The sequence below is a fragment of the Bubalus kerabau genome, chromosome 21 (genome assembly GCF_029407905.1).
Source record: "Bubalus kerabau isolate K-KA32 ecotype Philippines breed swamp buffalo chromosome 21, PCC_UOA_SB_1v2, whole genome shotgun sequence".
Classification (NCBI taxonomy): Eukaryota; Metazoa; Chordata; class Mammalia; order Artiodactyla; family Bovidae; genus Bubalus; species Bubalus kerabau.
Window position 1 is genome coordinate 34,937,787 of NC_073644.1, and position 27,815 is coordinate 34,965,601.

Here is a 27,815-nt window from a genome sequence, read left to right on the forward strand (position 1 = left end):
AGCTAAGTCGCTTCAGTCGTGTCTGACTCTGTGCGACTCTATGGACAGCAGCCCACCAGGCTCCTCTGTTCCTGGGATTCTCCAGGGAAGAATACTGGACTGGGTTGCCATTTCCTTCTCCAATGCATGCATGCATGCTAAGTTGCTTCAGCCACGTCCAACTGTGCGACCCTGCGGACAGCAGCCCACCTGGCTCCTCTGTCCACGGATTCTCTAGGCAAGAATACTAGAGTGGCTTGCCATTTCCTTCTCCAGAAACTCCCAAAGCAGAGTCCAAACTGAAAACTCAGCCTAAGCTGATAGAAATGTTGGAAGGAAAGAGGCATCCCCGGCCTCCCATCTTGCACAAGTGACTTCAGAGAAGATGGAGAAAGGACTACCAGAAAGGGAACCTGACAGACAAGTCTGGGCTGATGAAGAGGCTGTAGAGCAACGGCACCATTTGGGTTCAGCTTCCTCGACTTGGACCAGCCAGAAACCACACAGGTTCAGCTTCAACAGCCACAAGCCATGGAAACAAATCAGGCAAACCAAGCAGGCAGTGGCCCTGAGCTTAACAAGGTGATCGACATTGGTTTGCTACCCTCTGCACAATAAAATACCATAAGGCAAGATGATGAAGTAAAAGAAAACGTATGCATTTTGAAGCCAAATGAAATACTCTGGGCTAAGCTCCAGAGTATATCCCTAAATTTTTTTTTTTTTTAGGAGGGGGAGAAGAGGGTAAATTTCATTAGCTAAAATCTTCTAAAGCATCATTTCTATTCCACTTTTGAAAATGAAGAATTTGCCTTTTAACAACAAATCTGCATTTCATCATCAAGATGGAACATGACATCCTTGGCTTGGTTACTCTCCCGAGAAGCAGGCCCTTGTTGTACAGCGTGTTTAGAATGGAGACAAAGACCACAGCAAATTTATTTCAGACACAAGAAAGCGGTTGCATACAAACATGTGAAACTTGGAGCTAAGAACAATGTAGCTTCTATTCCAAGTGGTCCAAATACCATTTAACAAAACTCTTGAAGGAGTTTCATTATTCTATTGTTTCCAATCACAGTTTCAAAGACAAGTCACCAATATAAGAAATATTTTAGAACGACTGAAAAACATATTATCAATATCACCAACATTTAAATAACATAGGCCTGGTATGCCAGAAACATTATGTTAGGAGTAGTTATGTCAAAAGCAAGCTTAAATAACAGACAATGGGAAGGATTTAGGTATGGTAAGCTAGTATCATGCTTCAAAACATAATGCCTTTGAAACTACTAATGAAATATTATTTATAGCCTGATTTTATAGTGCCTTTTTCAAATTGCAAGTGAAAGAAGTTTTGCTATTGTAAAGAATCACTAAGCCAGACTGAAGTGGTTGAGACAGATTGAAGAATACCCCAGGCACATGTATGGTCATAACGTAACTATAATCAGCTCCATTTACAACTCATCTTGAGCCCATCACTCCTGTAGAAGGTACTAAATTTGTACCCAAGAAGGAAAACTTCAAGAACATGGCCTTTTGCATGTGTTCCTTCCACCAGCACTAAGATGTAATGAGAAGAGAAATGGAACGATTATTTGTAATTGGAGCTGGATCTTGTCTCATGAATTATCCAGATAACAAAGGCAAGGTATCAGTGGTGAGACCTGCCCCCTGCCTGGCACCCGTGAGCAGGTATGCCCCGCCCCTTTTGTACCGAGGAGGTTTTTTAAGTCAAGGCAGGTAGAGTGGTTGCATATGCTCTACATACTCTTTTCTCTCCTGTTTTCTGAGGTTACCTTAGAGCTGTGTGGTAGAGATGGAGGTGACAGAAGACAAAGACCAGACCCCTGGCTGGCATCACAGTAGAGTCTCACCTTACCCCCCAAATCATATAAGAACATGATGGGAAGGAAGAACAAGAGTCCTTTATTATATTAAGGAACTAGAACTGTAGGGTTCATTTTAACAGCATCACTTATCCAAATACAGTATCCTCACCCTGAATCAATGAGATAATTTAAATAGCCTCTTTGCCTAAAACTGTGGAAAGAGCCTGAGCAATAATGAATCCAAGTCAAGGGATATTTGTCAAGAGCTACGTAACCCAGCTGAAGGTGGCAACCTTCTCCTCAGTTATCACCAGTCTCCTCATCATATTCTGTATGTAGAGTAAAAGAATCTGCCTGCCAATGCAGGAGACATAAAAGATGCAGGTTCGATCCCTGGGTCAGGAAGATCCCCTGGAGGAGGGCATGGCAACCCACTCCAGTATTCTTGCCTGGAGAATCCCATGGACAGAAGAGCTTGGTGGGCTACAGTTCATAGGGTCCCACAGAGTCGGACATGCCTGAAGTGACTTAGCAAACATGGAGAGTAACATTACATGAGCAATCTGAGCACAAGACAATCCAGATAACTACATCAAAGCAAGTCTTTGATTTCTCTACAAACAAATAGGGCGTGCATGTGCACAAATGCAGGCGTGCATGTGTATGAGCATATGTGGTTTTTAGTGACAACAGCAAGCATCTTTGCTTTGGGATGAAGTTCATACTTCTATTTAAGGCAGGACTTAGCAGAGGAGCCAGTTAGAAAGTTCTAGGGGATTCTTTGAGAAACCTTTCCCAGAATTTAATTTTATAACTTGACTAGAGCATCATAGCTTTAGAAAAGAAGCTGAGAAAAGAAGAGAGGGAAAAGGCAAAGAAGAAAGGGAAAGATACACCCAACTGAATGCAGAATTCCAGAGAACAGCAAGGAGAGATAAGAAAGCCTTCTTAAGTGGACAATGCAAAGAAATAGAGGAAAACAATGGAATGGGAAAGACTCGAGATCTCTTCAAGAAAATTAGAGATACCAAGGGAACATTTCATCCAAAGACGGGCACAATAAAGGAGAGAAACAGCAAGGAACTAACAGAAGCAGAAGAGATTAAGAAGAAGTGGCAAGAATATACAGAAGAACTATACAAAAAAAGGTCCTAATAACTCTGATAACCACATTAGTGTGGTCACTCATCTAGAGCCAGTCATCCTGGAATGTGAAGTCAAGTGGGTCTTAGGAAGTATTACTATGAACAAAGCTAGTGGAGGTGATGGCATTCCAGTTGAACTATTTCAAACTTTAAAAGATGATGCTGTTAAAGTGCTGCACTAAATATGTCAGCAAATTTGGAAAACTCAGCAGTGCTCACAGAACCAGAAAAGGTCAGCTTTCATTCCAATTCCAAAGAAAGGTAATGCCAAAAAGTGTTTAGATTACTGTAGAATTGTGCTCATTTTACATGCTAGCAAGGTAATGCTCAAAATCCTTTAAGTTAGGTTTCAACAGTATGTGAACTGAGAGCTTCTGGATGTTCAAGCTGGACTTAGAAAAGGCAGAGGAACCAGAGAGCAAATTGCCAACATCTGCTGGATCACTGAAAAAGCAAGGGAATTCCAGAAAAACATCTATTTCTGTTTCACTGACTTTGCTAAAGCCTTTGACTATGGATCACAACAAACTGTGGAAAATTCTGAAAGAGATTTGAATACCAGAACACCTTACCTGTCTCCTCAGAAACTTGTATGCAGGTAAAGAAGCAACAGTTAGAACTGGACATGGAACAACCGACTGGTTCCAAATTGGGAAAGGAGTGCATCAAGGCTGTATATTGTCACCCTGCTTATTTAACTTATATGCAGAATACATCATGAGAAACGCTGGGCTGGATGAAGCACAAGCTGGAATCAAGATTGCCAGGAGAAATATCAACAACCTCAGATATACAGATGATACCAGTCTAATGGCAGGAGGAGAGTGAAAAATCTGGCTTAAAAGTCAACATTCAAAAAATTAAGATCATGGCATCTGCTCCCATCACTTTGTGGCAAACAGATGGGGAAATGGTAGAAACAGTGGCAGATTTTCTTCTCTTGTGCTCCAAAATCACTGCAGACTCTGACTGTGACCGCAAAATTTAAACATGTTTGCTCCTCAGAAGAAAAGCTATGACAAACCTAAACAGCATATTAAAAAAGCAGAGGGAGTGCTTTGCCCACAAGTTCCATATAGTCAGAGCCATGGTTTTTCCAGCAGTCACATACAGATGTGAGAGTTGGCCATTAAGAAGGCTGAGCACCGGAGAATTGATGCTTTTGAATTGTGGTGTTGGAGAAGAGTCTTGAGAGTCCCTTGGACAGGAAGGAGATAAAATCAGTCAATCCTCAAGGAAATCAATCCTGAATATTCATTTGAAGGACCGATGTTGAAGCTAAAGCTCTAGTACTTTGGCCGCTTGATGTGAAGAGCTGACTCATTGGAAAAAACCCTGATGCTGGGAAAGATTGAAGGCAGGAAGAGAAGGGGATGACAGAGGACAAGATGGTTGAGCAAACTCCAGGAGAACGTGAAGGACAGGGAAGCCTGGCACTGCTGCAGTCCATGGGGTTGCAAAGAGTTGGACACAATTTAGGGACTAAACAACAACAAAGCATCACAGGGGATATCAAAGTGAGGCTCTTTTATTCTTCTGCGAAGGAATCCTATTAAAATTATTCTCCTAGACAGTCAAGTTCAGAGATGGCCAGTTGGTCAACAGAAGCCGCACCCACGGCAAGAATAAGGGACTTGATCCTCAGCAGTGAAAGCAACTACTCCATTACTAACCCTCAAGCAAAACCTGAACAAGTTTGCAGTTAAACTATTCAAAATGCCACAACCATCCACTCCTGTGCCTGAGTCAGGCAGCTCTCGAGCCAGATGGTGTGCACTCGGTATTATTTAAATGAAACAAGCATTCCATTGCTGTGGATCACATTGAACAATGAAGATTTCACACCCCGTGATTCCATCAGTGGCGCTCCCTCTGTCTCCATTTGCAGCCTTGGACAGATAAATAAATACTCTTTAGATCAAGTTATGTGCCTGGTGCTGCTTAGAGAGCAGAAACTCTAACGATCAAGTTGGTATAACGCTGGGTTATTATCGTCATCCTCTGAGACCTGCTGTTGCAGGGAGGAGAGTGTCACATGTGGTGATATGACTTTAAGAAAGCACGAATGTGCCAAAGATGACTTGGAACTGCCAGCCTTCTGGGTGGTTGTGGGGGACATTGCAAGGCTTCAAGGAATGTTTCCAGGAGATTACAGATATCGCAGGGGAAATTGTTAGTGAGTGCTGAGCACACAGACTGACTTACACACCTGCAAAAATCAGAATCCTGCAGAAGAAGGGGAAGGAAAAGAGAAAAGACAGCCAGGATGCTGAACCCCATTTGGAATCATAGCGCCCTCCTCCCCCAATACCCCTCTCATTCTCTAGGCACTCTGGCTGACTGGGTGTCTCAGTTCTGTCTGGTTCACACTGGATCATCTTCTTTGCTAAAGAACCTCAGTGATGAGCTGCAAAAGATGGGGTTCCTATGCTTATGAAAAAGCAGACTGAGAGGCAAAGGGTGTGGAGGAGGGGGCAACCCCAGAAACCATCCCCAAATCTGAGGAGGGCAGACCTGACCTTAACTCTTCCCCTGATAGTCCACCCCCACCCCCTTTGCACTAAGGATTAACACTCCCACACTTTTGCCTATTCTTGGGAGGAAGGCATTCATCAGGGCAACACAGGTACCCTTACTCTCCAAGGCTTCCATGGGTGGTCACTGCATCTGCGCTGAAGACAGTGGCTTCTGGGGAAGCAGGGCTAGACATGACAGGAGCCTAGAAGGCCCAGGCTGTGACAGCCAGGAAGCGAATGTGTGTTACCACGGAACCCACCAAGGGGAAAAACTTTGAAACATTTTAAAAATGCAGGTGCACAAATTACTCATGCCAGGAGCGGCGGTGGCACTTTGTAATAAAATCTTATGTTTATTTTCCACTGTTGAATACACATACCTTAGTGTTCCCAGAGAGAGAAGCCTGCAATGCTATCCAATGAACAGTTTGCAGATGGATTAAATACATGTACCAATGAAATAAAACGTGCAGATTTGGGCCTTTTTGCTTCCTACCTTAGCTCTGAGCCCAGAGCTCCCCAATGATGACACGGGAGGTTTGTGCAAAGATCTGAAGTTGAGAAGGATTAAAGAGTCAGACGGAAAAAAAGGACACAGATGAAAATACTTCTGCATGAGCCTGAAAACCAAAACTTAGCACTCAGTGATTCTAGCTTTGGAGCCGGCGACAAACGACAGCAAAGAGGGGGAGTTTCCAACGGTCTCATGGTGGGCAGGGCGATGACCAGCAAGCACTGTGGGATTTATCAATCAACAGGACTGCCAGTTCTTGACAAAGCCTCGAGAGGTGAAAGCAGGGCCATATGTAAGAGGTTTTGTCTTTAGTATTTCTTTCTAAGGCATACAGTTTTCAGGGGGCAAATCTTTAAGTTGCTGCTTCCTGAGAACAGAGTCATTTTAGCCAAAATTTATTTCAAGGTTAATAGTTGAATAGCACTATTATTGGCACTGCAGAGGGAAACCAAAATGTAGAAGACAGGGGGCCAGCCCCCACTGTACTTGTTATCTAGAGAAAGTAAGTGAAAGTGTTAGTTGCTCAGTCCTGTCTGACTCTATGCAACCCCATGGACTGTAGCCATGGGGTTAAATCAGGCTCCTCTGTCCATGGAATTCTCCAGACAAGAATTCTGGAGTGGGTAGCCATTCCCTTCTCCAGGGGATGTTTCTGACTTAGGGATAGACCCTGGGTCTTCTTCCTTGCAGGTGAATTCTTTACCACCGAGCCATCTAGGAAGCCCAGAGAAGTTCGCAAACCACAGGATCGTGATAAAATTCTAGGGCTATTCCCACAGTAGACTCCACAGAGGGAAGAGGGCGGTTCCTTTGGAAAGGTGATCAGAGAGGAGATAGTGAAGTGAGAACAGGCCAAGCTCCAGCTGGAGGTAAGGAGCATGAACCACTGCTCAGGGAGAGAAGAGGGACCTGGGTTTGGGAAAGACAGCTGCAGTCAAGGATTCCATTAGGAGGGGAGGAGGTGAGTGCCTCGTCTACTGACTGTGCTGCTCTGCTGGCCCAGAAGGGTGACCCATGACTTCTGGGGCCTCTTCAGTCTACAGACAGCCGGTTGGACCCTGGGCTTCTCTTATGTGCCAGGTCCAGCCACTGTTCCTGGGAGTCCCTCAGACGGCTACTCCAACTGGTAACAAAAATTCCAGAAGACATATTGCCTAAACTCCACATGTGCACAACACACACGCACACAGAAACCCCAGTGCCACACTCCCCACTCCTCAGCCCCACCTGGCTCAGCGGGTCCTGGGCTGGGCTGTTGAGGCAGTTGCCTTCCTTGAGCATGGAGGACAGCAGATCCCAGGCTCTGTGTACGGAGTTAGCATTCTGTGTGCCTGTTATCCTGGGAAGAGGGCATAGATGGCACAGAACCTCTCTATTCCTGTCAGATATCCTAAGGAGAATGCACAATGGCTTGTGTTCCCCCAACCTGGTGACAGAATTTGCATCTGCCACAAAGGGAGTTTGATCTCCGGTCTATCCTAAGCTTTCAAACTGCTTCCATTCTCCGGGCCCTTGTTGGAGGCGGCACCAAACACTGTCCTTCTGCGCATGACAGGAAGGACGGTGAGGGGGCAGGGGTGTGTGGCTGGCCTCACACCCACCTCCCTCAGTCTCTCCTGTAGGCGACAAAGTGGGAGGGGCCTCGGAGAAGAACCCAAGGGCTATTTCCACTCTGCTAGGCAGCCGTCCCCAGCCGGCTGGGAATCTAGTCCCCGGCGAGTGAGGATTGATCAGCAGCCTAGTGAGGCTCGCTTGGCAGACTGGGCCGCAGCATCTGGACAGCTGGGCCCACCTGGCGCGCAGGGGTGTCAGCCAGCATGTGGAGCCAGAGAGCCATCCGCAGCCATCTTGGTGTGCTGGTTTGTCTGTTTCTTTAAGCAGCCGCAGAAAGAGAGGGAGAAAGAAAGAGGAAGAGGATATTGCCAGCCCCTTCTCTCTTACAGATCTGCCCTGAGGTGTAGAATCTTCTTTCCCACTGCAAGCACTATGGGCCACATTTGATTCTATTTCTGTGCCCCCTCGTCAACTGACAGGAGGTTTGCTTTGGCACCTGAGCCACCACTTGCTGGATGCGCTTCAGTTCCTGTTTGCTGTGAAGCTCACTCTGCCTCTTGCTTGCCTTCATGGGGTCGTTTTGGGGAGACAAAGGAGTCTTTGGGTCTTGAGATAACTCCCAGTACGTCACTGGCTTCCTCCACATGGAGCTCTGCCCTGCTGTAGGCTCTGTGAAGCTCAGCTGCCTCCAGCTTCAGCCTTTTTCTCAGTCTAAGGGGCAAGAGCCCCAAGAATAACTGTCTTGGAGGACAGAAGGAAAGACTGGCCTGAACACGGCTGTGTGGGGAAGGGGGACATTTCTAAACCTCTTCTGAAATGTGCACATGTGAACTCAAGATGCAGATTACTGTAGAGCTTCAAGCAGGTGAAAACATGAGGTGAAAGGAAATGAAGTGCGTGCTGACAGACCAGGGATCTTGACTTAATCAGTGGCTAAGATCAACGGACAACATATATACACTGCTATGTATAAAGTACATTAAGTAATGAGAACTTAGTGTATGGCACAGGGAACTCTACTCAGTGCTCTGTGGTGACCTAAAGTGTGTTAGTTGCTTAGTCCTGTCCGACTTTTATGACCCCATGGACTGTACCCCACCAGGCTCCTCTGTCCATGGGATTCTCCAGGCAATACTGGAATAGGTAGCTGTTCCTTTTTCCAGATCTTCCCAATCCAGAGATCAAACCTGGGTATCCTGCATTGCAGGCAGATTCTTTAATGTCTGAGCCACCAGGGAAGCCAGGTGGGGAAGGAAATCCAAAGAAAAGAGGGGATATACATGTACATAGAGCTGATTCACTTTGCTGTGCAGTAGAAACTAACACAACATTGTAAAGCAACTGTACTCCAATAAAATTAAAGAAAAAAAGCAATGGTCAAAGGCTGCCTGCCCCCAGCAAAAATCAGGGGGGTGAAAGAATTGCTGGCCTAGATTCCTCCCAGCTTTGTATGTGCCCCAAGACCACCTAGAACTCTTCCTGCCCTACTGATGCCCTATCTCAGATGGCAATTTAGGCTATAACTTAGCTGTGCTCCCCAAATTTTCTGGAAAACTAGCCTTCTACCCTGAATTAAGAAAGATAGCCTAACTGTTGTGATGAGCAACCTCCAATCTCAAAGGATAAACCCAGTAAGAGTTCATGTCTCTTTTACACAAAGACCAAGATGGTTATGCCTCCTCTGGTGGTTTTCCTGGGTGGCCTTCTTCCAAGCCATAACTTAGGATCCAGGTTTTGCCAACCTAGAGAAGCTTCCAACTTTAATCTGGAGCTTATAGACACAGAAGAGAGTGTTGGGAAGGCACATTGGGCACTCAACCTTCTTGGTCTCGAAGACACTGCTTCTGCTCTCATTGTTTTAGTTTGGTTTTTTCATTTACCTCATGCAGGCGTGGGGAGTCAGGGAAATAGAAGCCCTGGTTAGATATCTTTGGAGTTTGGATATTTTGTTTCTGACACCTTCTTCCTGACATACTACCTACATCCCCTCATAAATAAAACGCAGAATCCTAGACCCATCTGTTGAAACTATTTCCCTATTCTCACCTCCTCTGGACCTCCTCTTTGTTGCTTCAGAAACCCATACATCATTTCCACTTGCCTTGGTCCAATTTCGCCTGTTCCACCATCTCTTCCCTCTTACTGTCTGTGTGTGTGTCAGTCGCTCAGTCGTGTCACTCTTTGCGACCCCATGGACTGTAGCCCAGCAGGCTGCTCTGTCCATGGAATTCTCCAGGGAAGAATACTGAAGTGGGTTGCCATTTCTGTCTCCAGGTCTTACTGTCTAACTGCTATTAAATTTCATGGAACCTATTTTGGCTTCCCTGGTAACGCAGATGGTAAAGAATTTGCCTACAATGCAGGAGGCCTGGGTTCGATCCCTGGGTTGGGAAGAGCCCCTGGAGAAGGGCATGTCAACCCACTCAGTATTCTTGCCTAGAGAATCTCCATGAACAGAGGAGCCTCGTGGGCTTCAGTCCATGGGGTCACAAAAAGAGCAGGACACGACTGAGTGACTAAGCACGCATGGGACCTATTTTCCTTTGTCTTTATGCTTTTTTGGTGTTCTCTGAAACTCCCACAATTTCTATGCATGTTGGTTCTTGTCCTTAAAGTATTTCCTTTAGTTGCAACAAGAACCACTTTCCATTGTGAGCAGCTTTAAGTTGTAATTTAACAAAATTCTGGAGATTAGAACTGAGGTGATAGTAACAGGATGATTTTTTATTTATCCCTGCCTTCCAGGGCCCCATGAGGTTTTTCTGAGACGCCATATGAAAGCTCAGCTTATCCAATAGCAGATGCCCCAGCTGAGACACAGTCTGTAATGCAGGGCCCAGCTCAGATCTCAGCCATGAGCTTCTGCTGCAGATGTTATTGAATTTAAAGATGCTGAGATGCCAAGGAGTTATTATCAAGGGAGTAAGGCAGTGTATCCCACCAGGGAGAATCTGCAGCCTTCTCACCTAGTCAAGAAATCATCCTTACACTCCCACTTTTCATTAATATTTCCCTTATAAGTAACCTAAAATGGAACCACAATGTCATCCCCTATTTAAAAACCTGTATGGGGCTCATTGATAGTGTCACCAAGGCTGCATTCCTCTGATGTTTAGGGGACTCCACAAACTGAAAATGTCCTGTTCATGAACCATTCAATCACCCACCCACCAAAAAAATGTCTCCTGCCCAATATAACGCACACTGTTCGAGGCCCCAAGAAAATAAAAGTGGATCAACATGGCTTTTTGATCCCAAGGAGGTCCTAGTCTCACGTAGAAGATAGGTAGAATTGAAGATAAATGATTCTACTACAGGGTAAACCCTATCTTTTTGCTTTGTTCAAGATACCAGGTTGTTGCAAAATGAAAATTTGCTTAGCTCTATTTTGGAACAGAAGAGATTGGAGAGGGTTTTGCTTCAAGGAGAATATAATACTTCCACTGGGTCTTGAGAGATGAGACAGAATTCTCTTTATAAGCAAGAAGGTGGTAGGGAAAGAATAATCCAGTCTACAAGAATAGCTTTTTTTTTTTTTTTTTTTTTTGGCCAGGAAATAGAGGCATAAATCTGTAGTGCATAATGAAAAAAATCTCAGTGAGATAGGAGCTTAGAAAGTATATGAGGACACAGGTGAGGAGGAAGTAGAAAATGATAAAAAGTAATTTTAGGTAGAAAAAAATCTAGAATCCTGATTGCTGTGGCTTGGAATCTAACAAGGCTTGAAGAAGAGAAGGAGGACAAGCACTTCTTCTCAATAGCTTTCATTGTGAAGAGAAAGCTCATCAGTTCTACCCACCAACCCTTGGTGGTCCAGTAGCTCTGCCCACATTTTCAGAGCTTTCATTCTGGAAGCTCCTTGCTGCTCTGTGCCTTTGCAAATGATGCCTCCCCACATCCCAAACCTTGCCAAGTCTTCCTCAAACACTCCATTTGACATAGATTGCAACTAGGGTGACACAACCATGCATGGCGGCCCTACACCCAGAACCCCAGTTCACGTGGAATCACCCCATGGCATTTGTCCCTGACTTACATCTAACACTTTCAGCTTGAGAAGTCTCCTGCCCCCTAATGAGATGGCGATTCTTCCGTGGGGAGGGGTGAGTTATCTTCTACCAGTGGTGTCTTCCACTGCATTCAGTATAGAGGTGGCCAGATAGAAATTGTAAAATAAATATTTATTGATTCATTAAAGGGGAGCATTGGTAAGGTCATCAGATGCTCACCTACACCAGAATTGCCTTTGGTGGCTTTGGAATTCAGACAATGGGAACCCAGTCCAAGACCTGCTAAATCAGCTGTCTGGAGAGGGTAATCTGAATATTTAATAAGTGCCCTAAATGGTTTTTATGAACATGGAAATTTGAGAACCAGCAGCCTAGAGAAGGGGTTGGCAAACTTTTTCTGGAAAAGGCCAGATGGAAAATAATTTAGGTTTAGTGGACCAGGTATGATCTGTTCTCATATTCTTCCTCCCCACCAACCCCAATCCTTTAAAAATGTAAAACCCATTCTTAGCTGTGGGCTGCACCCAAATAAGCCACAAGCTCTACTTTGTCTACCTCCAGCCGAGTAGACAGTCTCCTCTAGAGTCTTCAAGAACATGTGATGTCCAATGGCTCAAGGTGTGGACAGCCCAAAGAGAAAGCTCCACTTGTCTTCTTTGCCCTACAAACTTTCCTGAAATCTTGGGACTGTGTCAAGGCTCCTGGTGGACATCATCTAGTCCAAACAGGGGGCAGCAGGTTCCCTCTGCCAATCCTGCAGCCCACACCACCTGCCTCATTTATGTTAGGTCTTCTCAGTACTGTTACATCCCTAAGGCAAGAGATGCACAGAAACCACAACGGGGATGGCTGGCCCCAGACCCCCTCTACCTAACCTGCACTTAGCAGATTCCTTTCTGCAGGCATCTGAACATCAGAGGTCTCAGGACCACCTGTCAGATCCACTCCCCTCCCATTCCCTATTTTGGGTCCTCCACCAGCTGTTTCTTTGGGGGAAAGCAGAAGCCCATTCCATCCTGCCACTTTCAGTGAGAGTTTGACAGTGGTCAAAAGATCACTGTCCTCTCTCAGCTCCTCACTGAGGTGTGATTTTGCACAAGATGATTCAATGTATTTTCTTTGTGTGTTCTTCAGTATGTTCAGGCTGCCTGGTGAATTTCTGACATTCTGGTGTGTTGCTGTAAGCGGCGTGTGTTAGGGACTTGCCCCTGACCCCGGCTAGGACTTTTAAGCAAGAAGAGCCAGAAGAAAACACACACTGATCATCCTTTGTAGCGTGTGTCAGTGCCCGGGTAGCCCTCGGTTATCTGCGTGCTCAGGCCTCCCCAGGTGGTGATGAAAAGGGAAGCGAGCCCTCCTTCCAAGGTGGTTTGCGAGCAGCCCTGCCTGAGGCTGCGGGTGGACAGGATGACTCCTATGGTCCCATCCAGCCTTGGGATCCTAGGATTTCTCACCTGAGTCCATTTTGTGCCCTGGGCTTCTGCACATCAATTAGAAACACAACAGTTGATGCTTCTACAGGAGGGGAGAAAATGAACCATAGCCATCTTCCTATCTGAACCAGACCTCATTTTTCCAAGTCACCACCTTACTCTCATCTGTAAAGCGCTAAATAGCCTGAGACCCAGTTATCTTTGTGACAATCTCTCCCCAGGTGCCCCATCATGGTAATTATGCTCAGCGGGGACGCGCTAGCTGCCCATCTCTGGAGTTAAACTCATTAAGACAAGAGCCTGAGAAGTCTCCACAGAGGGTCCCCGCCCTTGAAAGGACAGGAGTTCCCCTTTCCTCAGCTACCAGGATTGGGGGTTGAGGGAGTCTGGGGTTGGTGGAAGGCTCTGGATTGCCACAGAGCTTGCTTTAACCTGGATTTGCTGCCCTGATTTGTACTTTGAGGAAGAGGCTTCCTATTGGGGAAGGACAGAAGAAGCGCAGAAGGGAGGCCACGCAGAGCTTGTTTTACAAACTGAAGTGTGGTTGAAATAAAACATTACGGTTGCTTCTTCCAGATGTTGAATATGATGAACATGTCGATTTGTGCGTGTCTCTCAAAGACCCAGCTTAAAAGGAGATTTTCCTCTTTGACATCTCAGAGGATGGAATATTTCTGCTCTACTCTGTGGACAGAGGAAGTTTCAAGAACTTGTGCAGGGTAGATTGAACCGGAGGCGAGGCCATCTGGAGCTTGGGAGGAAGGAGAGGGCTCTATGCAGAGAGAGGCAGTGAAGTACAGAAAAGGGCATGGAGATGCTCCCGGGGTGGAGGTCCTGGGCAGACCAGGTACCAGGGCTGGGGGAGGGGGACAGGGAAAGGAGAACAAGAAGGAGTAAACAGCCAGGGGCCAAAACGGAAACTAAATTGAACAGTAGAAGCGCTTTGGTTGATAAAGAGCGACATGCGTGCTCATTTACTCAGTCATGTCTGACTCTTTGCGACCCACTGGCCTGTAGCCCACCAGGCTCCTCTGTCAATGAAATTTCTGAGGCAAGAATACTGCAGTGAGTTGCCATTTCCTCCTCCAGGGGATCTTCCTGACCCGGGGAATCTAACCCTCATCTCCTGCACTGGCAAGCAGATTCTTTACCACGGTGCCCCCTGGGAAGCCAATAAAGGAGGACACTTGTTTCTAATGAATTTGTGAGAAGGAAGTTTCTGAAGGAAAAAACAATGAAAGTTCAGATATAAGAAAATCAGAGCCTGGGATACTGTCTTAGTTTTGAAGAGAGAAATATGTTCACAAGGAAGAGAGAGAAAGAAAGGAAACAGAGGAAGACCCAAGGTATTCACTAGGGGAAGAAGAATGCTCTGGTGTCTCAGATTTTGATGGGGGCTGGTTAAGATTTTTTTAAGAGAAACTTTTAAGAAATTCTTCACTTGCCTAATGAAACAAAATGTCAGGGATGACCTGTCCTTAAAGATAAGTAAGAAATGTCTCTATTGTTGTGTAACCTGTAGCTTTTTCAGTCAGAAATAACTGTCATAAAGCCCACATCCTATATATCTATGTTGGACACCAATATTATTCCTATAATGGTCAAGAAGGGACCACCCTACTTGAATATCTATCCGTGACAATACCTGGAAGAATCCTTCAAGCTAGACTTTATGAAGACAATAAAAACATTAATTGAAATGACTGAGCATATGCTATGAAATGAGAACTAGGTGTGGTAATCCATAAAGTATAATTACATGCAAGAAACCATAAATGAATCCATATTGGAGTCTGTTATCAAGTTCCATTTATTCCTCATAAAAGGAATAGTTAAAGAAAATAATACCAGCATCCTCATAGATGGTTGTGGATAAGCTTAGTCTCTGTTCTGATTTGGTTGGGATTATTTTTGCATGTGCAAGGGTTTCTAAATTTCTTGAACGTGTCCCATAAAAGTCTGCACTGGAATTATTGCGAAGTCCTGGGTTTTAAATTACTCTGGATAATTTAGAGCTGGAGGAAGAGAACCCAAGGTGTTTCTTCCCTCTGTTTCTGCTTCAGGTGGCATTTCTGCCCTTGTCTTTGTGGTTCTACATCTTTGAGACAGGCCCTCACCCTGTGACTCCAGTTACCGCTGAACTCTGGGCTCTGGAAACACAACTGCCTCCCACTGACCTTTAAGACTTAGACATTTCCTGACATTATAAATCTCTGGTTTACCTTCATGTCACCTGTATTTTTGTTTTTCAAATCTTCCAATACCTTTGTAACCAATACCTCGCATAAAAGTCCCTCTATGGAACTGACGCAAGCTCTGTTCTTCTGGGTAGACTCTTGCTTGACACAGACACTTAGTGCTATCTGCCAGAAATGATTAGCTAGCACATGTGACTTTTCAGTTAAAAAAGGCAGGGATGGGACTTGCCTGGTGGCCCAGCGATTGACTTTGCCTTCCAATGCAGGGGGTGCAGGTTCAACCCCTGGATGGGGAGTTAAGATCCCCACATGTCTGTGGCCAAAAAACCAAAGCATTAAAAAATGGAGGCAACATTGTAACAGAGTCAGTAAAGACTTTAAAAAATGGCCCACATCAAAAAAAAAAAAAAAAAATCTTAAAAAAGTAGGGAGGATACACATTTGTTGTTAAAGAGCATCTGATTTTCTGCAATGCCCACTTCAAAAATACCTGTTGCCAGAAAAGTATTTCTGGAGAATGGTTGTTTCCACTTTGGGGATGGCTTGCTTGTCCACCTGAGCTATATCGAGGGAAGATGGATCTGTACTGCGCCTCCCTCCTGTTGGCAGAATAACTTCTAGCAAGGACCAGGGCTCAAGATGCCTACCTCATTGAGCAGAAGCACTGAGTCTCTGGGTTTCTATCACTGTTGAAACCCTCCTTGGCAATAGGCTTGGAAGTTTACTGTCTCTCCATTTCACACTCAAGGTGGACAGAGAAGCCACCCGGGGAATTAGCTGAGCAAAGGAAACGAGGCAATTCCCAGAGGGAAAATGTGGGGGAAGGGAAATACAAGGACCCACCCCCAGAAGCTGGGAACATTTTTGAAATCCCAGGAGAGAAGATGTTGACCACTTTAAAGATGTACAGTGAGATATGAAAGTGTAATGTTTGAAAGCCATTTTACTAAGGTATTCGGGGAGACAAACACAGTCAGTGTGAGAAGGAATAATCTGAGGACTACGTTCAATAATTCAATTTAATAAACACTTTGAGAAACCCCTTGTATATTCTAGAGACTGTGCAGCTGGCTCCGGGAACAGGGAGAAATACATGAAACTGTTTCTGCCCTCAGGAAGTAAATGAAAACTGAGTTGAAAGGAATTACAAAGAATTAGGTGAAAGGATACAGACGGTGTGTAACATGTTGTTGAGGTCAAGGTGTGGGAAAGAGAAAAGAACTGAGGAGATGGGAGCAAGCCTGGGATTCATGACGACTTCAGAGAAGAACAGAAGATAGAAGCTGGATTCCTCCCAGCAAGATGATCAGGACAGAGATTCTCACCCCAACGCTGGCATATCTTGTGTGTTCTAACAATGTCGGAGGTTTCTGCTTGCCCACATGGCCATTCTTAAACGTAGCATCTTGCAAAGCATCTTTGCAGAGCATTCTTGTTGCAAATGGAACGAGATGTGGAAGGACATACGCAGAAGCAAACTGGCTTGTTTGGGGTTCAGAAACCCAAGCTTTGTTCCCTAGTCTCCTACACCCTAAGAAAAAATACCAATAGAATCCTCATGTCCACTAGCTATTCTGTGTTCTTGGACACGTACCTCATATTGACACAGGCGGTAATTAGAGTTAGCTCCACATGGAAATTGTGTGTATTTATCAAGGGCCGAACAGAATAGAATTTACTCTTCAGTACACAGGCACGGTAGGTCACCATCTCCATACAACTCTGGTTTGCTTTGTGTGTAGATTTTTGAGATTTAATTCTTAACTGTGAGCTTCTTTACTTCGCCACTTCTTTCTCCTACTATGAGGACCTCTGCATACAGTTTCCCTCCACTATTTTTGTTATCACGGGTTACTGGTTTCCTAAGACAATTGCAGTAAATAGTGTAATGATGAGTTTTTAAAGCTGAATGGCAGATCTTTATCTAGGGTGACAAAACCATGATGTCCAATCAGATTGTAGAATCTCTGCTTAAAATTTCAGGAGGGGAAAAATTATTTTTCCCCTTGAGTTTCAGAGTCTCAGGTGTGCTCTGATTTCTCTGAGAAACTGCTGAAAGGAACATATCTGCTTTTGAGACCCGATAAATGGGAATTTTGAAGAGCACAAAAGGAGGCAAATGTCAGATTTTCAAAGCAGTAATTTGTGGGAAAAGTGTGAAAGTGAAAAGTGTTAGTCGCTCAGTCATGTTCAACTCTTTGTGACCCATGAGCTCTAGCCTCCCGGGCTCCTCTGTCCATGGAATTCTCTAGGCAAGAATACTGGAGTGTGTTGCCATTTCCTTCTCCAGGGAATCTTCCTGACCCAGGAACTGAACCCGGGTCTCCAGTATTGCTAGCAGATTCTTTACCACGGGGCCACAAGGGAAGCATTGTTAATTTATACAGCTAAAAAAAATGACAGAACTTTCCTTGCATTTAAATTCACTCCCCCTTGAAACCATAATACAGGATGCCAAAATCAAAGAGCCTAGTGTGCATGTTCCTGTTATCCGGGTTCATTATTGTGAGGGGCTAGTTCCTCATCGGAGAAGGCAATGGCACCCCACTCGAGTACTCTTGCCTGGAAAATGCCATGGACAGAGGAGCCTGGTGGGAGGCCACCTATGGGGTCGCACAGAGCCGGACACAACTGAAGCGACTTAGCAGCAGTAGCAGTCCATGACGTCGCTAAGAGTCGGACACGACTGAGCGACTTCACTTTCACTTTTCACTTTCATGCACTGGAGAAGAAAATGGCAACCCACTCCAGTGTTCTTGCCTGGAGAATCCCAGGGACAGAGGAGCCTGGTGGGCTGCCGTCTATGGGGTCGCACAGAGTCGAACTGAAGCGACTTAGCAGCAGCAGCAGTTCCTCATCTCTTTCTACTTTATATCTCTATGGAAGTCGCCTTTGCTTTCACTTAGGTCTAGACTATGAAATAGCAATACAGCTACAAGAATAACCAGAACTACTGTTGTTGAGCCTTTATATGTGCCGGGAACTCTGTTTTAGGGACATTATCTCAAGGCTCAGAGAATTCAAGGTTTTAAAAGTGGCCGAGATGGCCTTTGGGCACAATTCAGAATGGCTTCCAGGTATGCCTGTACCAGGGAGGAGGCTGTTCTTTATTGATGTGTGATTCTCAGACGGCCCCACGGTTTACTTCTCATTACGAGATTGGTATTTAAAATTCTCAGCACAGGAATGCCAAGTGAAGTCAAGTTGCTTCAGTGGCTGATGGAGGTTACTGACTCTGAAGGGAATCTGCCCCAGTGGGGGCTTTTAGGGAGCAGAGGCAAGGGGCAATTTGCCTGAGTGCAGGAAATTGTGAGGATGTAGTCGGCCAAGATGTTGGCAGATCCACAACCAGGAATGACGGTGTTCTGAGGCAGGTGTCCTGAGCTGGGGTCAGGTTGTCTTTCAGGCTGTGGGAGGCTCTCGGAAACGCGCGTGGCCAACTGTACGATGCCCGAGCCCTCAGGGAGGCGACAGTATAATCACCAAGGCTCCTCGTGAAGCAGTCATGGAGTTAGCATGATAGCTCTTCCTCTAAATCATGGCTGCATTATGTCAAATAGAATTTGCCAGCCATCAGCTTGCTGGACGCAGTAATTGATCATTACTTCCCAAGAAAGGTTAAAAAAAAAAAAAAAGGCAACAATTAAAGAAGCCATGAGAGAATTTATTAAAGCAAGGAGGAAAGGAAATCGCCAAAACCCTTTCATCAAGTGAACTGCAAGGAGACAAGGAGAAATACAGAAATGGTACTTCAGGTCCTTCATTGATTTGCTCGGAGGCAAAGCCCTGAAAGAGACAACTGATCAATTCAGGGAAGGATCCGATTCTGCTGGACGCCCTGTCAGTGTCCCCCAGCCAATGGCAGCATATTAATTGCAGCAGTGTTGGCTCTGAATGAATTTCTGTTATGTTCATTCATTATTTGTTAATTCACTATTAAGTGTGTCGTTCAATTATAGGGGCTGGTATCACCTAGCCAGAGTTGTATTCTGTTCCACCAGTACCGCTAACACTGGGCGGACTCAGAAGAAACAGAGAGAAAGAGGCATTGAATTTCCTTACAGTTTTAGATTGGGGTGTAATATCAATAACTTTAATGGAACCGGAGTTGGTGCCCTGATAGGAGCCCTGCTGCTCCTCAAATAAATGGCTTGGCTCCACCTCAGCATTTATCTGCCAAGGCTCAGCTTTATCAGGGCACCAACTCAGATTCCATTAATGTTATCTCTTAATTAGCTATGCGATTAACCTGTGTTACTCCTGCACGATAATGAGTGGAAGACAGAACCAGCGAAGTTCAGCTGCCTTATAATTCCCTCTCCAGAAGCCAAATCATTCTGGAAACCATTCCAGGAAAAAAAAATAAAAGACTCAAAATCTTTCTGATCCTTTCTTGGATACAAGGGCAAATTTTGCTCTCTTTGGAAGGGAAAGCAATTGTGATTTTAGCTACCATTTATGACAGTCGGTACCAGATACTGCTCTAGTGCTTCCTACTGATGATCTCATTTGCTCTTTAAGCAGGTCTGTTACGTAGGTCCTCTGACTATCCCCACTTTACAGAGGAGGAAACTGAGACACAGAAAGGTCACCAACTCTGTCCCAAGGTCACAGAGGTGGAAGATGACTGAACCAGGATCCAAATGCAGGCAGGAGACAGGGTATCTGGGCACCCAGCCACTTCTGTGGCATGCTAAGTACAGAGATCAGTGGGAAGGCGTCAGCAGCAGCAGACACAGCCCCCCGCGCCCCCTTTGATGGAGACTGTCCCCCAGGACCCCTCCAGGACTTCTCCCTCCCCCAGGACACCTCTGCAAGCAGGCGCATTCCCCACTGCCCGGGACTAAGAAGAGCCCTGGCAGCTTAGATTTTTCTGCCTGTAGAAATTTCTCTCCAGTCCATCTCAGGGGAGCCAGGGCTTGCACTGGTGGACTTGGATGGCCCTGAGCAAAATTTAAAGATGGAAAAATACCTTGGCTTGCCTTGCCTGCCTCTCTCCTTCTTTTTTCTGTGTCCTTTGTCCCCTCAAAGTCAGATCCCCTCCCTCCGCTGCCCACTCCCTCCCCTCCCCACCTCCTCCCCCACACACAGGCGCGCAGGCCTTCTTTTCTGTTGAAATTACCCAAAGCATCAGAAGCATACTGTCTGGACAAGCAAAACTGAAGAGATGGTGAAGGCATGGACACTGCTAACAGTAAGACCATCTTGCCCCCTTCCCTGCCACCTCCCTTCTTCTCAGCGGGAGGCAGGAAGGGGTGTGAACCGATCTTCACAATAGGAACCTCCTGTTGGTGGAGAGGACTCTGGAGGAAGCTTCTAAAATTACATCATTCACTGCTGCTTCCTCCGCACCAGCCACACCAGGGACCCAGGCCTCTAGACCTCCAACTGTGGATGTGATGGAGACTTGCTCAGACCGGAGAAGAAGAGGTGCTACTGATCACCGCTTCCTCTGGCTCCCCATGCTGCTTCTACACAGTCCTCCCCCACCCCTCCAGTGGAATACCACAAAGCAGTTCTTCCAAATATGTTTTAGTGCTTGAATCCCACTTTGTTAGACCACTGATTTCCTTTTTGTCCCCTCTGGAATATCCACTGCAGACCCTTCCAGAATCCTGCGGCTCCTTATTACCTGCAGTTGTCTCTACTGAGATCCCCAGTGACGCTAGTGGTAAAGAACCTGCCTGCCAGTGCAGGAGACACAGGAGTCAAGGGTTCGATCCCTGGGTTGGGAAGATCCCCTGGAGGAGGAAATGGCAATCCATTCCAGCATTCTTGCCTAGAGAATCCCATGGACTGAGGAGCCTAGTGAGCTACCGTCCGTGGGGTTGCAAAGAGTCAGGCACAACTGAGTGACTAAGCACATACACATACTATTGAGATCAGACCTGTACTACTCTAGAACCGTCCATCACATTATAGAGATACGATGGGTTGTCTGAATGTCCCATTTTATGAACCAATGTTGATCTACATGCAGTCCCTTAAGATCCAAAGGCAGAGACACAGAGGATCATTCTTTCTATTAATACAAGTAGGTTTAATGTAAAGTGCATTGTTTTTAGGTGATTGCTGTAGTGTTATTTCACATAAAATATAGTAATTAAAAATAACAAACCTTTGGAGCCATATTGAAAAACAATTGCCCTAAGGGATACAAGGAGCTTTCTTTGTTGTTGTTCTGTTCCAGTAAACATCCGCCAGTTCTGCCAGGAGTTTATCTAACCCTTGACTATCCCTCTGTTGCCTTCTCCCACTTTTTGTTCCCAGGCTGGGAACATATGAAAACAGCTTCTGTTCTACAGTTTCTGTATGCAGCCTTCCAGGCAAAGCCAGAGAACACTGCCTCTGTAGGAATTGAAGAAGAAGATGCAGAAGAAGAGGACAGGGAGGAGTAGAAAGCTGCCTCCATCACATACACAGAATATTAAGCACAAAGGCACTTTAGTTCACCTTTTTTATTCCATTTCAGCAAAAGGGTGGGATGGAGAGAGAGAGGGGATGCATTGGACCACGTGGCCAGGCCAGACCAAATTCATCCCTTTCGGCTAATGGAGAATTTTGAAGAAGGTAAATGTTGCCTGTCTGATATTTACATAAGGCATTAAAACCCACAAATCTCTTGTGTGTGTGCGTGTTTTTTCCCACAGACTCAAAGAACAGTTTATCATGTAAGACTGGCTTTATTTTCAAAATAATGTCTGCTTAGGTGAACACATTTTCTCTCTGAGAGCCCAGGTTTGTTTTCGAGGCAACATTAATGACTAATGGTGAGTCATCCGGTTGTGTGGCTTGGTACAGTAGTTTATATTTATGTAATAGCTTAAAATTCAACTTTGAGCAATGTCCACAGCAGGGAAGGACAATTAGTAAATTCATTAATTGTGCTTTTGTGTACACTTTTGTTCTCAAGGCTAATTATTTGTTTAAATTATTTTGCCTCTATCAAAAGTGTTACCACATGAAAATATTTCAGCTTAGGTTTCTGGTGTGAAATAGAAGCCTTGGGAAGTTCAGACATTCTTCTGAAATGTAATCAACTGGCAAATAACTGGTACTCAATACACAGCCTTTTATTTAAGCACATAAGCAAGTAGTTTGGGGGATATAAGTGCACAAAGAATTACGATTCATGCCACTGCCTGGCCTCCTCTGATGTAGACAGTGGACATCTTCCTTGCTTGACTTTTAAATACAGCAAAACTCTGGTGTGCACACGCTGGAATCAGTCTTCTGCAAAGTAAACTATAAAATGAAATAGATCAGCTGCCAAGCCAACGTGCCGGTGTACACGATAAAAGTGAGGCCTCACTCTTTTTTTTTTTTCCCTCAGAGAGAGATGAACACCTCTTCCTCTCTTTTCTAAATTCACCGTGTGTCTGGGCTGTGGCTATAAGATGAACCAGCTGCTGCTGGAGCTCACACGTTCCAGTTCCCGGCTCCAGGTGTGTGGCCTGAAAAGAGATGGATGACATGATGCAGACACAGCCAGTTTTCTCCACCGGGTACCAGGGAGCGGTGGCCCAATGCAGAACAGGCAGCCCTCGCTTCTCAAGCATCTTCTCAGCCTGGCTGAGTCCTCAGGGAGATGTGCAGTCCAGGATGCGCAGAAGGAGGATGATAACAGCCCAGGTGCTGGACTAGGCATTGACCAACAATTACAATCATCACAATTTCCCTATAAGCGGGGCATTGTGAGTCCCATTTCCTGAAAGAGGAAATGGAGGCCAGAACGTGGATGGGAACCCATGACCATGTGACTGCGAATCTCATGGCCCTTCCATCCTACCCGGTTGCTTTCCCAGCATCTAGCCCAGTGCCTTGGCCATAGGACATGCTCCATTCATTCATCCATCCATTCATTCATAAACGTTTATTGAGGGCATACTACGTGCCTGAGGATAGAGCAGTGAACAAGTTAAAGACTCTTGCCTTTAAAGACTGCAGTGATAAATAAATGAATATATCCCATTCTAGTGATGAACGTGTGTTGAATGAGGTTTGGGACAAATGCAGGCCAGGCCGTGGCAATGATGCCATAGCCTCATCATCATCTCACAACCATGTTTGTGTTCCTGCTGTGCCAGTCATTTTCACTCCAAGTGAAAAAAAAGTTGAGGGCCCCAGAGGGAGAAGTCTATGGCCCTGTCCCAAGGGTCTTCATTACATTGCAAGCCAGTGACTAGAAGGTGGGGACAGCTGGGTGTGGATTCATCCCCTTCTCATTCTGGCAGGACTTCTGTAGGAGGCTCCATCACCGTCACTGCAGGAAAGCCGAGCATCACCCAACCAAGGAGACTAAGGAAGGCATGGGCCCTCCCCAAACATCAGAGAGAACTGAGGATTTCAGGCTGAAGTTATGGAGAAGAAGGATGTGTCTGTCATGCCACAGGGGTTGACTTAGTTGTTCAGAGCTTATACTCTAAGTCTGGTCATCCTCTAAAATCAGGTCTGATATTCACCAGATGAGAGGACTGAGGAAGTCATCTGCCGGAACATGGCCTGTGGAGGGTCTGCTCTGCACAACACCTCCGGGGCTACTTCTCCACCTAGTTTAGATATCACGGGGGATGGTGCTTCTCTCTGGCCCCCAGGAACCAATTCCAAAATCCACCTGCAGCACACTTTAGACTAAAGATGTGGCCTGGGTGAGGGTCTACTTTTAATTATCCAAAACACTGAACAGAAGCCTGGTGTTGTGCAAATTTAGAGAGGACCCTCTCCTCTCCCCATGATGCTGTCCCACCCTGAGTGATGACTCTCAACTGGGAGGCCCCAGTCCAATAGCCAGGCTCAGAGCCAAAGCAGGGGTGCCTGGTGGTATCAATTCTGAACCAGCTCAGCAGGGGGAGCCCAGGGTTCTGGTTGGTCCACCATCCTAAGCCCATGCAACCAAGGAGACAACTTCTCAAGCAAGCTGCCATCCACATGGCCTCCTGGAAGGCTCCTCAACCTGGTATACCTGCTTAACACTCTTCCTGGAATTAGAGTAATCATGTATGTGCCCAAGGATTTAGCTACAAGATGTTTATCATAGTTTTATGACTGTAAAAAATTAAAAAAACAATCGCCACGCCTAGTAATGTGCTTAAACACTCAGTCGAGTCCAACTCTTTATGACTCCAAGAACTCTATCTAGCCCACCAGGCTCCTCTGTTCATGGGATTTTCTAAGCAAGAATACTGGGATAGGTTGCCATTTCCTCCTCTAGGGGATCTTCTTGACCCAGGGATACAAATGGCGGCTCCTGGGTCTCATGCATTGGCAGGCAGGTTCTTTACCATTGGTGCCACCTGGGATGCCCTTGCCCAATGATAGAAGACTTTAAATAAGTCATGAATAAGGTAGAGAATATTATAAAGCCATTAAAAATAACACACCAGAAGTGTATTAATGATATAATATTTCCATCATACTAATAACTGAAAAAGTTTGTATAGCACACTATTATTCTTTTTCTGTTTTTTCTCAAATGCACACATGAAGAACAGAATACTGACATCATTACTCTTAGTAAAAGTTGGACAGGTAAAATTTCCTTCCCTGCTACTTTTCAACTTTTTGTACAATCAACATGTGTTACTTTTGAAATTAGACCATAAAGAAGGCTGAGTGTCAAATAACTGATGCTTTCAAAATGTGGTGTTGGAGAAGACTCTTGAGAGCCCCCTGGACAGCAAGGAGATCAAACCAGTCAATCCTAAAGGAAGTCAACCCTGAATATTCATTGGAAGGACTGGCGCTGAAGCTGAAGCTCCAATATTTTGGCCACCTGATGCGAAGAGCCAACTCATTGGAAAAGACCCTGATGCTGGGAAAGATTGAGGGCAGGAGAAGAAGGGGGCAGCAGAGGATGCAATGGTTGGATGGCATCACCGAATCAAGGGACATGAGTTTGCACAAGCTCTGTGTGATAGTGAAGGACAGGGAAGCCTGGCGTGCTGCAGTCCACGGGGTCACAAAGAGTCAGACATGACAGTGACTGAACAACAACAAAACATAGAAATGTTACTTAAAAGCACTAAAATGTCCTTTCTTGGGAAATACTGACTTGCCCGCTCATCATTAACAGACTCCCTATCATCAGAGGAAGAAATGGGAAGACGGTCAGCCCCTTTGTCCTCGCTGGCTGCTGGTAGCTTGGCTGTGCCGGCGCGTCTAGGAAGGCCACGCTGATGACAACTGCAAGCTGAGTGGCTCCAGCTTCCTTTACGACACAGACTCCTGGAAGGCCCGTCCTTCTGCAGAAAACATTAGGACGAAGGGGTTTTGTGCTCATCTGAGGAAACAAGAACATTGGCCCAGATGTTTCTGAAGTTGCATCAGACACGCAAAGCCAGATAAGATTTAGTGAAGATCCACTGGTAGCTTTTATAGCATGCTTTCCATGAAAAGGGGAGCTGGGTAAGGGCCTGATCCTTGCCCATGCAAGTAATGTCAGCCATGCCAGGATAGGACCCTGCAATGGATTCCAAACTCCCTTTGTCCCCAGTGTTCTGTTCCTCCCTTATTTGTCCACCAAACTCCGACTCATCCTTCATTGCCCGTACCAAGCCTCACCTGCTTCTGAATTCTCCCCAACTCCCTACGCATTGCTGGTCTTGCCTGTCTCTCATCACTGTTCCTTATATACAGTCCAATGTTGCATTTGCTGTACTACATTGTCATTATTATTTGACCTTGAATCTGGCTCTCTTACTGGACTTGAGGGTAGGATTTCTCTCCTGTCTTTGTATTTTTAGTGGCTGCTGCACCACAACCATTTAATAGTATTGATAAACCCAAGGGTTAAAATCCATTACAGAGCTCTAATTTGCCACTGTTTTAAGGGTTGGGAGGTGGGAGAAGACGTCACATGCTCCTGACCATGACAGAATGCGCCTGCATGACAGGGAATCATGTGCACTGTGATCAGGGGGCTGCCTGAGACAATCTGGAGGCAGAAACCTCTTTCCTACCATGACGGGGAGATGGGGTGTAGAAAGCTAATGCTTTCTGATAGAGGACTGCCTTGGAAATAAGGCATTAGGAGTATGATGGGGTGGATGGATAGTCATGTGACAGTCTAGAAAGCCCATGGCTTTGGAACAAGATGCACCAGTTTGAATTCTAAATCTGTACCTTAGTATGACCCTGGGCACATTATTAAATTTCTCTTGAGTCTGTTTTCTCACCTGATACTGCTATTTACTTTGCAGGGTTGTTAATATTATTGAAGATCACGATAGCAAAATCCCTGGCTCATAGTAGGTACTCACTAAATAATGGCCTTTGTTATGATATAGTCTTGACACCACAGAAATCAGGAGCCATGGACAGGGCTTACAGAGTTGTTCCTCCAGGCGGAAGCCACGGTAAGAGAGCACAAGAGAGTCTCAACTGAGCCTAAAGAGAGGGGAGCCCAGGAAAGAATTCCGGGCCCCTTGAGTTCAAAGGAATAAACTTCATATAGCACATTATTCTCCCCACTTTTCTGGAAATAGAGAAGAAGATGAGGGTCTCCCTACTGACGCTGGCTTACTTACAGACACTCAGGAGACTAAGGCAGGGAGTCCAGGGTTTCTTTGAGGGAGTGACAGCAGCAGGGTGGCCTGAGAGTCCAGGGGCAGTGGTGCTTGGACCAGCACAGTGGCACTGCCCACCACAGTGCAGCGGAGTCCTGGAGGCCCCAGCCACTGGACGGGGCACTGGGTGAGTCACAGGCGGGAGGCATGCAGAGCACTCACTGGACCCGCCCCAGGGCTGGAGCGCCACATCAGCAAGCACTGACACAGCTCATTTGGGATCCACGTTTCCCATGTCAGAGTGACCCCATCTCACCACCAGCGGGGAGAAGGTGGGGGAAGATGCTTGAGGAAAGAGCAGGAGGAGGATCTTCATTAGACAGGCACGCAGACACACCTTTTGCCTCTCCCCTCTGGGCCTCCCCAGAAAGGCCTCCATCCTTCAGTCTCAGCTTGAGCAGCACCTCCTTGGGGAAATCATCCCTGATATCCTAAGACGGGGCTAGCTGTCCTTACACCATCTTTGATTACCACTGCATCTGACACCTTCACTGTAGCCATCTGTTTACCTGACTATCTTTCCTGGAGACTGTAAATACAGGCAGGTGGGTGCCATGCTGTACCCCTGTTAACAACCACAATCAGTTCAGTTCAGTTCAGTCACTCAGTCGTGTCTGACTCTTTGCGACCCCATGAATCGCAGCATGCCAGGCTTCCCTGTCAATCACCAACTCTCAGAGTTCACTCAGACTCACGTCCATCGAGTCAGTGATGCTATCCAGCCATCTCATCCTCTGTTGTCCCCTTTTCCTCCTGCCCCCAATCCCTCCCAGCATCAGAGTCTTTTCCAATGAGTCAACTCTTCGCATGAGGTGGCCAAAGTACTGGAGTTTCAGCTTTAGCATCATTCCTTCCAAAGAAATCCCATGGCTGATCTCCTTCAGAATGGACTGGTTGGATCTCCTTGCAGTCCAAGGGACTCTCAAGAGTCTTCTCCAACACCACAGTCCAAAAGCATCAATTCTTCAGTGCTCAGCCTTCTTTACAGTCCAGCTCTCACATCCATACATGACCACAGGAAAAACCATAGCCTTGACTAGACGGACCTTTGTTGGCAAAGTAAT

General features: G+C 45.9%; 1 long non-coding RNA gene across 1 annotated transcript in view; it reads right to left on the reverse strand.

The window, feature by feature from the left end:
• The window catches only part of LOC129635940 (uncharacterized), a 43,731-nt gene extending 16,861 nt beyond the window's left edge, over positions 1 to 26,870 (reverse strand). Inside the window, exons 1-2 of the long non-coding RNA XR_008706552.1 lie at positions 26,713 to 26,870; positions 25,239 to 25,428 (exon numbers count right to left, since the gene is read on the reverse strand). This is a non-coding gene — a long non-coding RNA (uncharacterized LOC129635940). The remainder of the gene's footprint in view (positions 1 to 25,238; positions 25,429 to 26,712) is intronic.
• Between the last annotated feature and the right edge of the window lie 945 nt (positions 26,871 to 27,815).